General features: G+C 42.3%; 1 protein-coding gene across 4 annotated transcripts in view; it reads left to right on the forward strand.

The window, feature by feature from the left end:
- myo5b (myosin VB) overlaps positions 1–12,645 on the forward strand; it is a 77,699-nt gene that overhangs the window by 17,289 nt on the left and 47,765 nt on the right. The gene's annotated exons all lie outside the window — the stretch shown is intronic.

A 12,645-nucleotide genomic window follows, 5' to 3' on the forward strand; every position in this document is an offset into this window, starting at 1 on the left:
TGATCAGGACCTAGCAAGAACACTGCCCTCAAACGCCTTAGCACACCGTGGGAGAGAGACATGAAAGATTAGGAGAGAAAAATCAACTGCAGAGAGAAGAACACCTCGCCAAGTGATTTCCCCTGATGCTTTTATGGAAGTCTGGCAAGAATTGATTACTTGCATAAATGTGTTCTGAAATAATCCTTAATGATCATGATCTCCTGAATGCCTTAGCTTATGAAACAAACTCCTAATTTTACATTTGAGTGTCAGCACAAAACCAAAAATGTGTCTTACATCCAGGCTAAGCACCAGGTTTCTTAATAAAGGCATACACTACTCCGGCCTACTGTATGTTAGGCATAGCCTACATACCATAAGTCCGTATGTTTGGCCTGCTTTGTTTGTATTGTTTTCTCTGGGTCAATCCATGGGCCGTGGGACATGCAAGGTCCTTTGTGACGGTCATTGAATGAGACGGGCGCAGTCAGTGCCAGTCCCCCCCCCCCACCCTCAATCTCTAAATGGATTTATAAGGAGGAGAATCAGCCCCCTGGGTGGTTGCATTTGCATCAGAGGAAGAGGTTGTTGTTATTGTTGTCATGCTGAACCATTTACTCATGAACTCCATGTTTAGTAGGGACAACAGAGAGGGGTCTTCACCTTTAACCGTGCCGCCATGTCCATTTCTTACAAAGGGAGTTTCCATGCCAGCATAACCTGGAAATATTTATTCTGGAAATTCTCACGTAGAAACTTATTGGGAGGAAGGATGTTTAACATGCTTTTTACATTTGTCACAAACCAATTTTTAGAAAATCATGATGAAAGTAGACCTATACATGCCTCCTGTAAGACCCTATGAACCGTACATGATACAGACACCATCAGGCTGTCATTATACTCCTTAGAGTGTGCTCTCAAATATGGAGTATGTCTATATTATGAAATAAACTTTTTCACATTCATAAAATATGAATATTTCAAAAGTCCCCTTTTTTTATTTAGCTTATTTTTAGACATATTGTTTGGAACAATATGCTCTTCAAACATGTCAAATTTCCAGAGTGGCTCTGTGGTACTTTTAATGATATGACCTATTTTATACATCGACATTTACATTATAACCAATCACAGGCCTCCTTTAGGATTGCACATTCAAGCAAATCACCAGCAGCAGATCCATTTGAAAACCATGTTCTCATTCACTGTGTTGGCGATGCTCATAAAATTTACTTGAATTGAATTCATAACTTCAGAATTACGAGAGAGCCCACTCTAGCAATGTAATGTACTTAGAGTATATTGTTCCAAACTTTTTAACTACTTCACAGATATGAAACAAACAGACAATCATAAAATCAGTCAAATATCAAATTCCCAGTTTATGCTCAAAACCAACTTTTATAAGAGGTTTTTCAAATAAGTTTTATGTTTTACTCAATTCCATGACGTACAGTAAAGAATTGTTGACAGAATCGATGGATGCAGTACAATGCATAATTTATATAATTAATTAATACATTTCTTGGTAGTCCTAAAAATATTGCTTTCAGGTTGTAAATCACAGCTGGCCTGGTAAATTGTTTGTTGCCTCCACCCATTTGGGATGCACTGTTTCAGTTTCAAATCACTATATTGACAGAAATGGATGATTGCAACTGAGGTTGGGAATGCCAATACAATCAAACTAGCAAGGGCAATGATCACAAGTCAGTCTTAACGTGGCTAATAGGCTAGCGTATCTATTTATGTAGCTACTTATTTAGCAAGCTAAAAACACACAGCCTAACATTAGCTAGCTAGCTAGCTAGCTGCTGGGAGGATGTCATGTCATTGGAGGAGTGGGTGTCATTTGGTTAGCTAGAAAGAAGTGTGAATCGCTTTGCTAGCTATGCTGAATTTGAACGACTGTTATCCAGTTAGCATATCTCTTGCGTTCGTAAATTAACTCTGGCTATTTACTCTGATTTCAGAGCACTCTCGTCTGTGTGCCAACCTTCATTTAACTAGGCAAGTCCGTTAAGAACAAATTCTTATTTACAATGACGGCCTACCAAAAGGCAAAAGGCCTCCTGCGGGGACGGGGGCTGGGATTAAAAATGTATTAAATATAGGACAAAACGCACATCACGACAAGAGAGACAACACAACATAGAGAGACCTAAGGCAGCAACACATGGTAGCGGCACAAAACATGGTACAAACATTATTGGGCACAGACAACAGCACAAAGGGCAAGAAGGTAGAGACAACAATACATCACGCAAAGCAGCCACAACTGTCAGTAAGGGTCTCCACGATTGAGTCTTTGAATTAAGAGATTGAGATAAAACTGTCCAGGTTGAGTGTTTGTTGCAGCTCGTTACAGTCGCTAGCTGCAGCGAACTGAAAAGACGAGCGACCCCAGGGATGTGTGTGCTTTAGGGACCTTTAACAGAATGTGACTGGCAGAATGGGTGTTGTATGTGGAGAATGAGGGCTGCAGTAGATATCTCAGATAGGGGAGAGTGAGGCCTAAGAGGGTTTTATAAGCATAAACCAGTGGGTCTTGCAACTGGTATACGGAGTTGACCGGTTTACAGAGGAGTATAGAGTGCAGTGATGTGTCCTATAAGGGGCATTGGTGGCAAATCTGATGGCCGAATGGTAAAGATCATCTAGCCGCTCGCGAGCGCCCTTACCTGCCGATCTATAAATGTATGTCTCCTTAATCTAGCATGGGTAGGATGGTCATCTGAATCAGGGTTAGTTTGGCAGCTGGGGTGAAAGAGGAGTGATTACGATAGAGGAAACCAAGTCTAGATTTAACTTTAACCTCCAGCTTTGATATGTGCTGAGAGATGGACAGTGTAACGTCTAGCCGTACTCCCAAGTACTTGTATGAGGTGACGACCTCAAGCTCTAAACCCTCAGTGGTATTCTTCTTACCAAACCACATGACCTTTGTTTTGAAGGTGTTCAGAACAAGGTTAATGGTAAAGAAAGCTTGTTGGACACTAAGAAAGCTTTGTTGTAGAGCATTTAACACAAAATCTGGGGAGTGGCCAGCTGAGGATAAGACTATCATCTGCATATAAATGGATGCGAGAGCTTTCTACTGCCTGAGCTATGTTGTTGATGTAAATTGAGAAGAGCGTGAGGCCTATGATCAAGCCTTGGGGTACTCCCTTGACGCCAGGCAGTGGCTGAGACATCAGTTTTTCTGACTTTATATACTGCACTCTTTGAGAGAGGTAGTTAGCAAACCAGGCCAAAGACCCGTCAGAGACACCAATAATCCTTAGCCGGCCCACGAGAATGGAATGGTCTACCGTATCAAAAGCTTCGTCCAAGTCAATAAAAATAGCAGCACAACATTGCTTAGAATCAAGGGCAATGGTGACATCACTGACACATCCATAACCTGAGCGGAAACCAGATTGCATACCAGAGAGAATACTATAGACATCAAGAATGCCAGTCAGTTGACTATTGACATGTTTTTCCAACACTTTTGAAAAACAGGGAAAAATAGAAATAGGCCTATAACAGTTAGGATCAGCTTGATCTCCCCCTTTAAATAAAGGACGAACTGTGGCTCCCTTCCAAGCAATGGGAACCTCCCCAGAAAGGAGAGACAGGTTAAAAAGGTTGGAGATAGGCATGGCGATGATTGGGGCAGCAACCTTAAAGGAGAAAGGGTCTTGAAAGTATTGCCAGAACAATTTGAGACACCCAAAATATTTTGGTCTACGCTGGCGTGGAATCATCCCAAACTTATTCTCCGAGTCAGATAACTCTTCAAAGGACTTTGTGTTCTTTTGTATGTGTTATAGTGGGAGTGTTCAGTACATTCTTGGTGTCCTAATTACAGTTTGATAGGGCCCACACTGAGCTGTTCTGCATTCAGGGGGTGGGCAGCACTCTTTTCTGTACGCTCTACATATTGGAGAACTTCACTGACCCAGATAAACACAGAAAACGGGGATAGGAGGATTCGCTTTGTCGCTGATATATTTCAATTTGAACAGAATAGCTTAGGCCGACTTATTAAAATGCCCAGGCCTGCAAGAAGCAGAAATGTCTACTACGGCATGTGCTCATATGGGTGCGGGGAGGAGTTTACTACAGATGACCTCGTTGCCCCCTTTTAACTCTCTCTCTTAGTCCGATGCAGCATCTATGACATTTTGAGACGATATCGTGAATATTGTCACAAGAAGAGAAACAACAATTCCACGTTCCACCTAACCGGGGTATGATTTTGGCTACTTGATTTAATAATGTTTGTCTTGCCTGAGTCCAAATGTGCAACAAACCTTTGGAAATAGTCAAGTGTTGTGATGGACTGTTTTGAGAGGTGGACTAATGGTCCAGTTTTGATGCAAAAGCTGCATGTGTACTGTTGTTGCCTCTATACAAGGTGATTCATGCCACATAACAGGGCTTTCATCTTGTTTGTTGTTAGTCTCGAAATGCTTTCGACCTGTATAACATCACAAAGCAAAGAGCGGAGCGAAGGAAGGAAAATGCCGGAATGCCAGTCCCAGCAATAGAATGTAACGAGTGAGAGAAAGATGAGGAGTAGAGGGAGTTTTACAGTACTGATCAAGTCCGTCTCATTCAATGGAGCTGATTTACTTCAGCACCACTGCAGCTTGACTTACAGGTGGCTGCTGCTATTCCCAGGCATTGCTATAGCTTAGCACTGCTTACAGCAGGGGCAGCTGTTGGAATGGTGGCTAGAACAGATATGGTAAAGTCATTAGTGCTCCTTCCTGATCTCTACAAAGCAAACTGCAGTCAGAAGTCCTCTGTCAAGTCTCTCTGTTCATTTGTTTTCTAACGTAATAGTGAGGTCATATTTAGCCCTGGCTCTGTCAGCCATTGCTGTTTAGTTTAAGTGTACATCATGCTGGTTTGAGGAGGAGTGAGGCGGAGCTCTAGGAGATGACACTGTTTTACAAATCAAATGAGTTCCTGCCATCACTGAGCAAGATTTGCATTTCTGCTACGACCGCACGAAGGAACAGCATTCTCTGGGAGTTTCCCCTCGTGCTTCCAGTTCACGTCAGAGTGCTGCACAATCACCTGACCCATGGAGCAGTCCAAGACAATTGAATTAGCCTATTCCTTTCAAAATGTCTTTATGACGGAGTACTGACTGACTGAAGCCATTTACAATGTAATGGCAATCACCTTTCAATCTCTCATGTTTCTCCTGTTCTTCCTCTTTTGACAGAGTTTCCATCCACCACACTTTATTTCCCTTTTCTGTTGTCTTTCTTTCATTATTAGGCAAATACCACATCAGAGGTAGTACCTGTACCATAGTTCCTTATTTGTGATGATTCATGAAGCCTTTGAACTTTGTCTATGGTCAAACATGGGTATTTTCCACAGATTTGTCCTTTATGTGCTAAATTAGAGAATTGTATGTCCACTCTAACTTACATGATGCTACAACCATGACTACTACAACCATGCACTACTGCCAGCAGATTGTCCATCTGCTCTTGTTCAGGTCCCCTAGAACGTTGCCGTGTCTGTGTAAAGGCAACCATATGTACCGGTCATGTTTACACTGCTGAGAGAAACTGACTGGGCTGCTACAGCGTTAGAACTGTTTGCCATCAAACCAGATTATATCACAATGGTCTGACACTGCTGCTGTGTGAATGGCCATAGCAGCCACCCAGCATGCAAAACAAAGTGTGACGCTCGCTATTTTCCCCATTCCCGAAGCAGAAGGCAATAAAGTTCTACCACCAGCAGGTGAGCAGGGTGCCGCTAAAGACGTGATTTACATCTCTGGCGGGTATACAAGCCTTCAACAAGCCCCTTATGTTATTTACATCTCTGGCGGGTATCCCCCAGTCAGAGGACTGCTACAAGCCCCTTATGTTATTTACATCTCTGGCGGGTATCCCCTTGTCAGAGGACTGCTACAAGCCCCTTATGTTATTTACATCTCTGGCGGGTATCCCCTAGTCAGAGGACTGCTACAAGCCCCTTATGTTATTTACATCTCTGGCGGGTATCCCCCAGTCAGAGGACTGCTACAAGCCCCTTATGTTATTTACATCTCTGGCGGGTATCCCCTAGTCAGAGGACTGCTACAAGCCCCTTATGTTATTTACATCTCTGGCGGGTATCCCCTAGTCAGAGGACTGCTACAAGCCTTCAACAAGGCGCCTTTCCCTGCCCAGCAAATGTAGACGCCAGGAGTTTGCTACATGGCATTGGTACTTGGATTGGAACCGGTGCTATGGTCAGATGAAATTAAAATAGAGCTCTTTGGCCACGCACACCAGTGGTGTGTTTGGCTTTGAAATAAGGATACATAAGCAGAAAAGAACCCCAAAATATGGTGGTGGATTAAATGTTATTGGTCTCGTAAAATATTTAAAAGGCTCTGCGCCGCTACCCTTGCAGGGTGAAGTATTGAAAACAGGGTACCAGTAATTTTGACCCCAATCTTTTTGAGAAAGATTACTTGTTAACCCCCCCAGAGTCGATGTCCACACCTCTATGGTAATCTAGTTTGCGTTAAAAAAAGTAAGTTTCAGCTAGAGAGAGAGTGCATTCGGAAAGTATTCAGACCCCTTGACTTTTTTACGCATTTACATTACAGCCTCATCAATCTACACACAATATCCCATAATGACAAAGTAAAAACAGTTTTTTAGAACTTTTTGCAACCCTGACAGAGCTCCAGAATTCCTCTGTGGAGATGGGAGAAACTTCCAGAAGGACAACAATCTTTCATCAGTCCTTTTACATGAAAATGCCCATCAGGAAAATTTAAGTCTAGAGCATATTTCCCCAAATATTCTGTTAACAAATGTTTTATTACTATAATGTTATACTATATGAACCCTCAATTGAATTATACATAAGCCTATTCTCTTTTTACAGAAAGTCAAAAGATCTATGTATAGTGACAGTCACACGTTAGATAACTTGCCAAGCAAAGTCTACATTTTTTTACTCCTCGACTTTAGAAGGTCTTAGCTCAGCTTCTGAACGTCATAGAGACAAACCAAAGATATTCCCATGTGCATCAGTCGCGTCTATCTCTGGCATTTTTCAGCTTGTTTCACAGAGTTATGCGTTGTTATAGATCGGTTTATACAATCCCGAATTTGTAAAAAAAAATGTTTTTATAAAATTACCACTCATATCAAGGAAGGTCCCGTGACCCCCCCAACCCCCCCCCCCCCAAGGAAACTTTGGTGCCCCCCACCATTTTGAACAAATAGCCTAACCATTGAACAAATAGTACAGTGAGTAGGTTAGATTGTGCTTTGAAAGTGATGTTTTAAAGCCATCAGTGATGGAAGCCGTAGTGGAAGCCAATGAAGCAGAGCGTTAAAAGCATCTTGTCAGGATCAAAGTGAAAGGACTCTGGTGTGCCACTGAAATACCAGTTGTCATCTGAAAGGGTCTATAACCTGGAGCTCTGGGCCTGATTGGTCATCTCTTCTGGGCAGATCCATCCTAAATCCCATCCAATAGTGGGCTGAGAGAGTCTCTGAACTCTCTGAAATCATGTCCCCATTGTGTCAGTCTGGATCTCACACACACTCCAGGTGATGGGCTGAGTAGAGCGCTGGGCTGGCTCGACCCAAACCCGCAGAACCAGGAAAAACGGTAACAAACTCTGTTTACTGTATGTTTATGCTCTGTTTACAATCACATGGTCCAAAAGTTCTGTCTTGGTCCCATCATCCAATTTTTAGGATAATCAAATGGCCAGTTCAGTGGCACTTTGCCAAAATCCTTGCTATTTATAAATGAATTATTCTCTTCTCTAATTGCATGTGTAGATAGTCTACTGCACTGTAGTCACTCAAGACCGTGTAGTGGTGGATTCTTGCAATTCAATGATACAGAGACAAGTGTGATTTTAATTAGGAGATTAATATGCACAGTAATGCTGAAGTCAAATGCATCAATGAGTGACATTGAGATGGGATGCTTCAGTACTTCTTTGCGATTTATTTATCCACTTAGATATTGTTTATCCAATTTCATGGAAAATTGTCTTACTTCCACTGCATGGGGTTTTGGCAAAAGGATTTCAGACATCAAAGACCCAGTAAAGCTGAAGACTTGATGGAAGTTTGCCCACCATCCTGAGTACAGACTGAGGCGTAGTAATACACGTGATGCTGAATTCCTCTTTTTTGTTTAGCCATGGGATACAAAATATTGGCTATATCCCAGCCACTTTGTAATTTTTAAGAAATAATGTCATGGCGACTAAGCTTTTCATTCAAACAGTATCGGTGCACGGGCCGTATCCGTAACGCGTCTCAGACTAGAAAATTGGTCCTGACGATGTAGACATTTTACGCCTACTCTTATGGGTAAAAATAAAAGCTATGCATGAAGCCTCTGTCACGATTACCGGCTGAGGTTAAGTTGAACATCATCCTAAAACCCACTCTGAGCTGGGAGTTCTTTTAGTCTTAAAACCGGTTTTAACAAGATTCCTAGGACCTTTTCTCAGACGATTTGTGGATACAACCCCAGGACATGCATAGTAATTCAATTAGGCTAATAATGAATGCTGCCATTTCAAACGCAACCTTTGGAAATGGCACAGCACAGTTGCCATTTCCCTTCCAAATCCTTGATCTTTTCTTGATCTTGACATTCAATCAGCCTCTCAAATATGAAGAAGCAACAGTGTGTGAAAAGAGTAGTGAGGATTCCTCTTGCATTATATGCCTACGGTTGTGCCAAAAAATGTCCTCAATCGTTTTGCCAATAAGGATTCATTGGAGAAGTGTGACGATGTCAGCCATGCTTACAAAAATCTTGTATTGATTTAAACATTTCTCCCTCCATCTCTCCTTCCTTAGATCCATCCCTCGCTGCCTCTCATGCTCTCTCATGTTTCCCCTATTGATTTCTTCCCTGGTGATATTAAGTAACTGATTTACATGTAGCTAACAAATGAAAATGTGTCCGAGCATGTGGTATCAGCGGCATGGGAATTACTGTAGTTGCTCAGTGGGATCCAGAGAAAAGGCTTTGTTTATTTCCTTCTCTGATGTGTTGCCCTGGGATGATGATGATGATGATGATGATGATGATGAACTACAGTCATGTAGAGTCACACCTGACCTGACTTCTGTGATTTGGAGGTAGGGTGACTCACTTACTGTTCTTTTATTTCCGTGCTAAAAGAACGATCACAAATTGTCATAGCTCTGCTGGATACTTGACAAGTACACAAAGGTCTCTGTGCTTGTAAAGAAGAACTCTGAGCAAAGGAGAAGCATTGTAACCCATGAGCGTAAGCTTGCAATCGGGAGCGAAGTGAAAGCACCTTTGTGACCTGTCGTCGATCTTCGTAAAAGTCAGCGCGTGAATCGGTTTTCATGTCCCACGTCTAAATGGACTGGTGGTGAGGGAGTTGCTGGCTCTGTTGTGCAATTATTTTGAACAAGGCCCTATGTAACCTAATATGATAGTCATAAATAAGGTACTGATCAGGTCAAATGAGCCATACTATTTCCTACAACTGTAAGCTGCAAATCAGAATGAAAGTCACTCACAGTACAGTAAGATCTTCCTATGGTTGTGTGAGAGTTTCAGACTAGGAGACAAACTGTCTTCAAGTGTTCCCAGAGTCAAAGCCCATGTGACCCTGGCTGACACGTGGGTAATATTAGTGATAGCACGGTCGGTTGCAGCGCTACGCAAGGTTATTTTGTATCGCTACATCTCCCCCCCCCCCCCCCAGTTATCTGCCAGCCCGCCCGCTGCCTCCTTATTAAAGCGGATTAAAAAGCGCTGCTGTCATCTCGCCTGTCGTAATACGCTGTGACTCTCAGGGCCCGGAGGGGAAGACAGCGCTCAAAGTTCAGTCTTTCAGCCTCTCAGTCAGAGCATGAGTAACGAGGACTTGGCGTCAGTAGGTGTCTTCTCTATAATGTATTTCTACAGGGGAGTGGCCTGCGACTTGGTTGGGAGGTGTGCTTGTTGTTGTTGAAATATGAATGGGCCCTCTGTGACTGAGGTAAATGTTAGGTTAAACCTCATTGTCATCTGACTCCTCTCACTGTTCTGATATCAGGCTGAGATATCATGATGTACTGATCGGAGATAGCGGAGCCCTCTGGTAACAGTAAACACTGACAACTTGTTGAGAAGTTTCCTATGAAGTTGAGAAGGTCGTACAGAGAGTTTGTTCTCCATTTGAGACACGCAAAGCTCAGGTGTGGAAAATCCACTTTACTTACACACAGACTACACAGCTCCGTAGGGCTGAGCACTGCATAAACTCTATTACCCCTGACAAACTGCGTTAATTCAGTCTGCTGCTGAAATGTGAACCATCGTCTACAAATGATTCCGTCCACTTACCTTTTCTAATGAATAAAATGCCAATGTGGCAGAATGGAGGAAATGAGTTGGAATATTCATTAACATTTTCAGATGTAGTTATTTTTCTAAAAGTTTCCTCCTCTCTCCCTCTGTAGTGTTTCTCTGGGGTGATGTAAAGGAGAAACAGTTCTGCACTGGAGGGATGTTGCTGCTTTATTACCCCCCCCCCCCCCCCTCTCCTTCTGTCAGCACCCTTTTTTTGTTTTGGCTTTCTTCCTCTGCTAGCAGCAAATTGACATGCATCTAGCTGCTATCTGCTGGTTTTATGTACATAAACTGTGTATATATTGGTGTGAAAGTAGAATTAATTTCTTCCTGGTATGGGACCTCCCTATGTGTGCATGCCTGTGCACCTAGAAAATGTATGAGCTTAACAGGCCTGGCCCTGGAAGTTCTGCCGCCCTAGGCGAGAAAGAAATCCCCCCCCCCATCCTCGCTAAACTAGAATAGTGTACAGCAGGGGTTAGCAATAGGTTTGGCCTAGGGCAAGTTTTCTCAGCTAATAGTCAGCAGAACAGAACATAATAGCAGCCCAATTCATAGGCCTACGTTACACATTAAACACAATGTTAACACATCTGGTTAGTTGGCTATGTAATCAGGTCAATGTCAGTAACATATTTTCATATTTGCAATCTGATTACATTGATATAATCACCAACTTCTCTATTAAATTCGTTTTATATATTTCTTTGTGCGTTGATTGGGGAAAAACTGCTTGCAGTCAAGAGAATGTCGCTCTGAAAAAGTCTGAAAAGAAGGATGGATAATGAAAAATAGAGCTTTCAGGGAACAATGGACAGAGGAATAGGCATATTTCTCCAATGTCAAACCAGAGTGTGGGCCTAGTCATAAAGATTTGTCATTGAGCTTTATAGTGGCATAAACACAACCAGGCATGATGTTTTCCTCTGCTTGTCAAACAATCACTTCAAAGGGCTCCTTTACTTGGCTACCCACACACGTTCACCCACTCACAACATATTTCCATCCTCCAAACAGTTGTGAATGGAAAGACACTTCTGTTACACAAAACACCAAAAAGTGTCATGACATTTGGTGATTGTCATTAGGCCAGAATTAATGCCTCCACTGCTGTCCGTGTGCTTCTCGGTGTGGCCACTCATCTCTGCCTTGGCACATTTCTGTGATCTTGTCGAACCACATTGCATTTTGGAACATAGGCTATCACCCACTTTCAAGTCCATTCGCTTTTTCATGCCTCTGACGTATGGTAATGATAAATAATGGTGGTACAGCCTACAGTTTTCTTGATGTTTTCGTTATTGTGATCGGCCCAGGTACCGGTACGGCGTACCCCCACTATTTATTTTGCCCGGGACGCCGTACCGGACCGCCTTACTTTCACCCCTGTGCAGTGGTGGAAAAGGTACCCAATTCTCCTACTTGAGTCAAGGTAAAGATACCTTTTAATAGAAAATGACTGGTGGTTGATCACTCACAGTGAACCCTATGTAGTTTTGCTGTCTGAGGTTAGGCTGCTACTCTACTGTACTGTGTTTCTAAGGTCTGCAGCTTAGGCGGGCTTATCTCTGTCAGATAAAATATGGTCATGGTTTTTAAAGAGCTGAAACATCTCAACAGTGATTGTACTGCGTACAGTAGTTTTGTTTAGCCTTCTCCTTTGTCTGCTGTTTCCCCCACTTACTCCCTATTACCTCGTAGCAGTGCATTGTTAGGCTGTTTTGTGCCTGTGAAGGAATAGGAGGTCAGGAGGACTGTGTTTGGATCATTTGTCTGGCTTTTCTTTTTGCCCTCAAGAACACAAAAAATAAACTGCTTGTCCTTTTGTTCTGTGGGGCAGTCGTTTGCATCTGTGGTACGGTCGTTATAGGCCTAACTCATTGAAGTGAAACTTAGGCCGATGTGCTGAGAAATGGACTAGTCAATTAATGATTAATTAGCGAATAAAACTCTTGCATTGAACTCCATAAAATTATATGCTCAATGTTTGTTCAGCAGGGATTTTTTTTTGTAAACAAAAATGATTGTTCTGATCCTGAATGAAATTGACAATACCTCATTTCATGTGTTTTTTTATTTTTATTTCCCCCCCCTAATTTATTTTTTACTAATTGTTGTAATTTCAAAATGCAATTAGCAGCAGAGGACCAGCTAATGGTTTGTATGATTATTCACAGTGAGTAATCACTCCCACTCTCCTGACAAAAAGAATAATAATTTCTTAAACTTTTATAGCACTTTACATAACAGAAAGAAATCTCAAAGCGCTTCAAAAGCAACAACAAAAGAAAACGA

Source organism: Salvelinus fontinalis, chromosome 21, assembly GCF_029448725.1.
Source record: "Salvelinus fontinalis isolate EN_2023a chromosome 21, ASM2944872v1, whole genome shotgun sequence".
In the NCBI taxonomy this organism is placed as follows: domain Eukaryota; kingdom Metazoa; phylum Chordata; class Actinopteri; order Salmoniformes; family Salmonidae; genus Salvelinus; species Salvelinus fontinalis.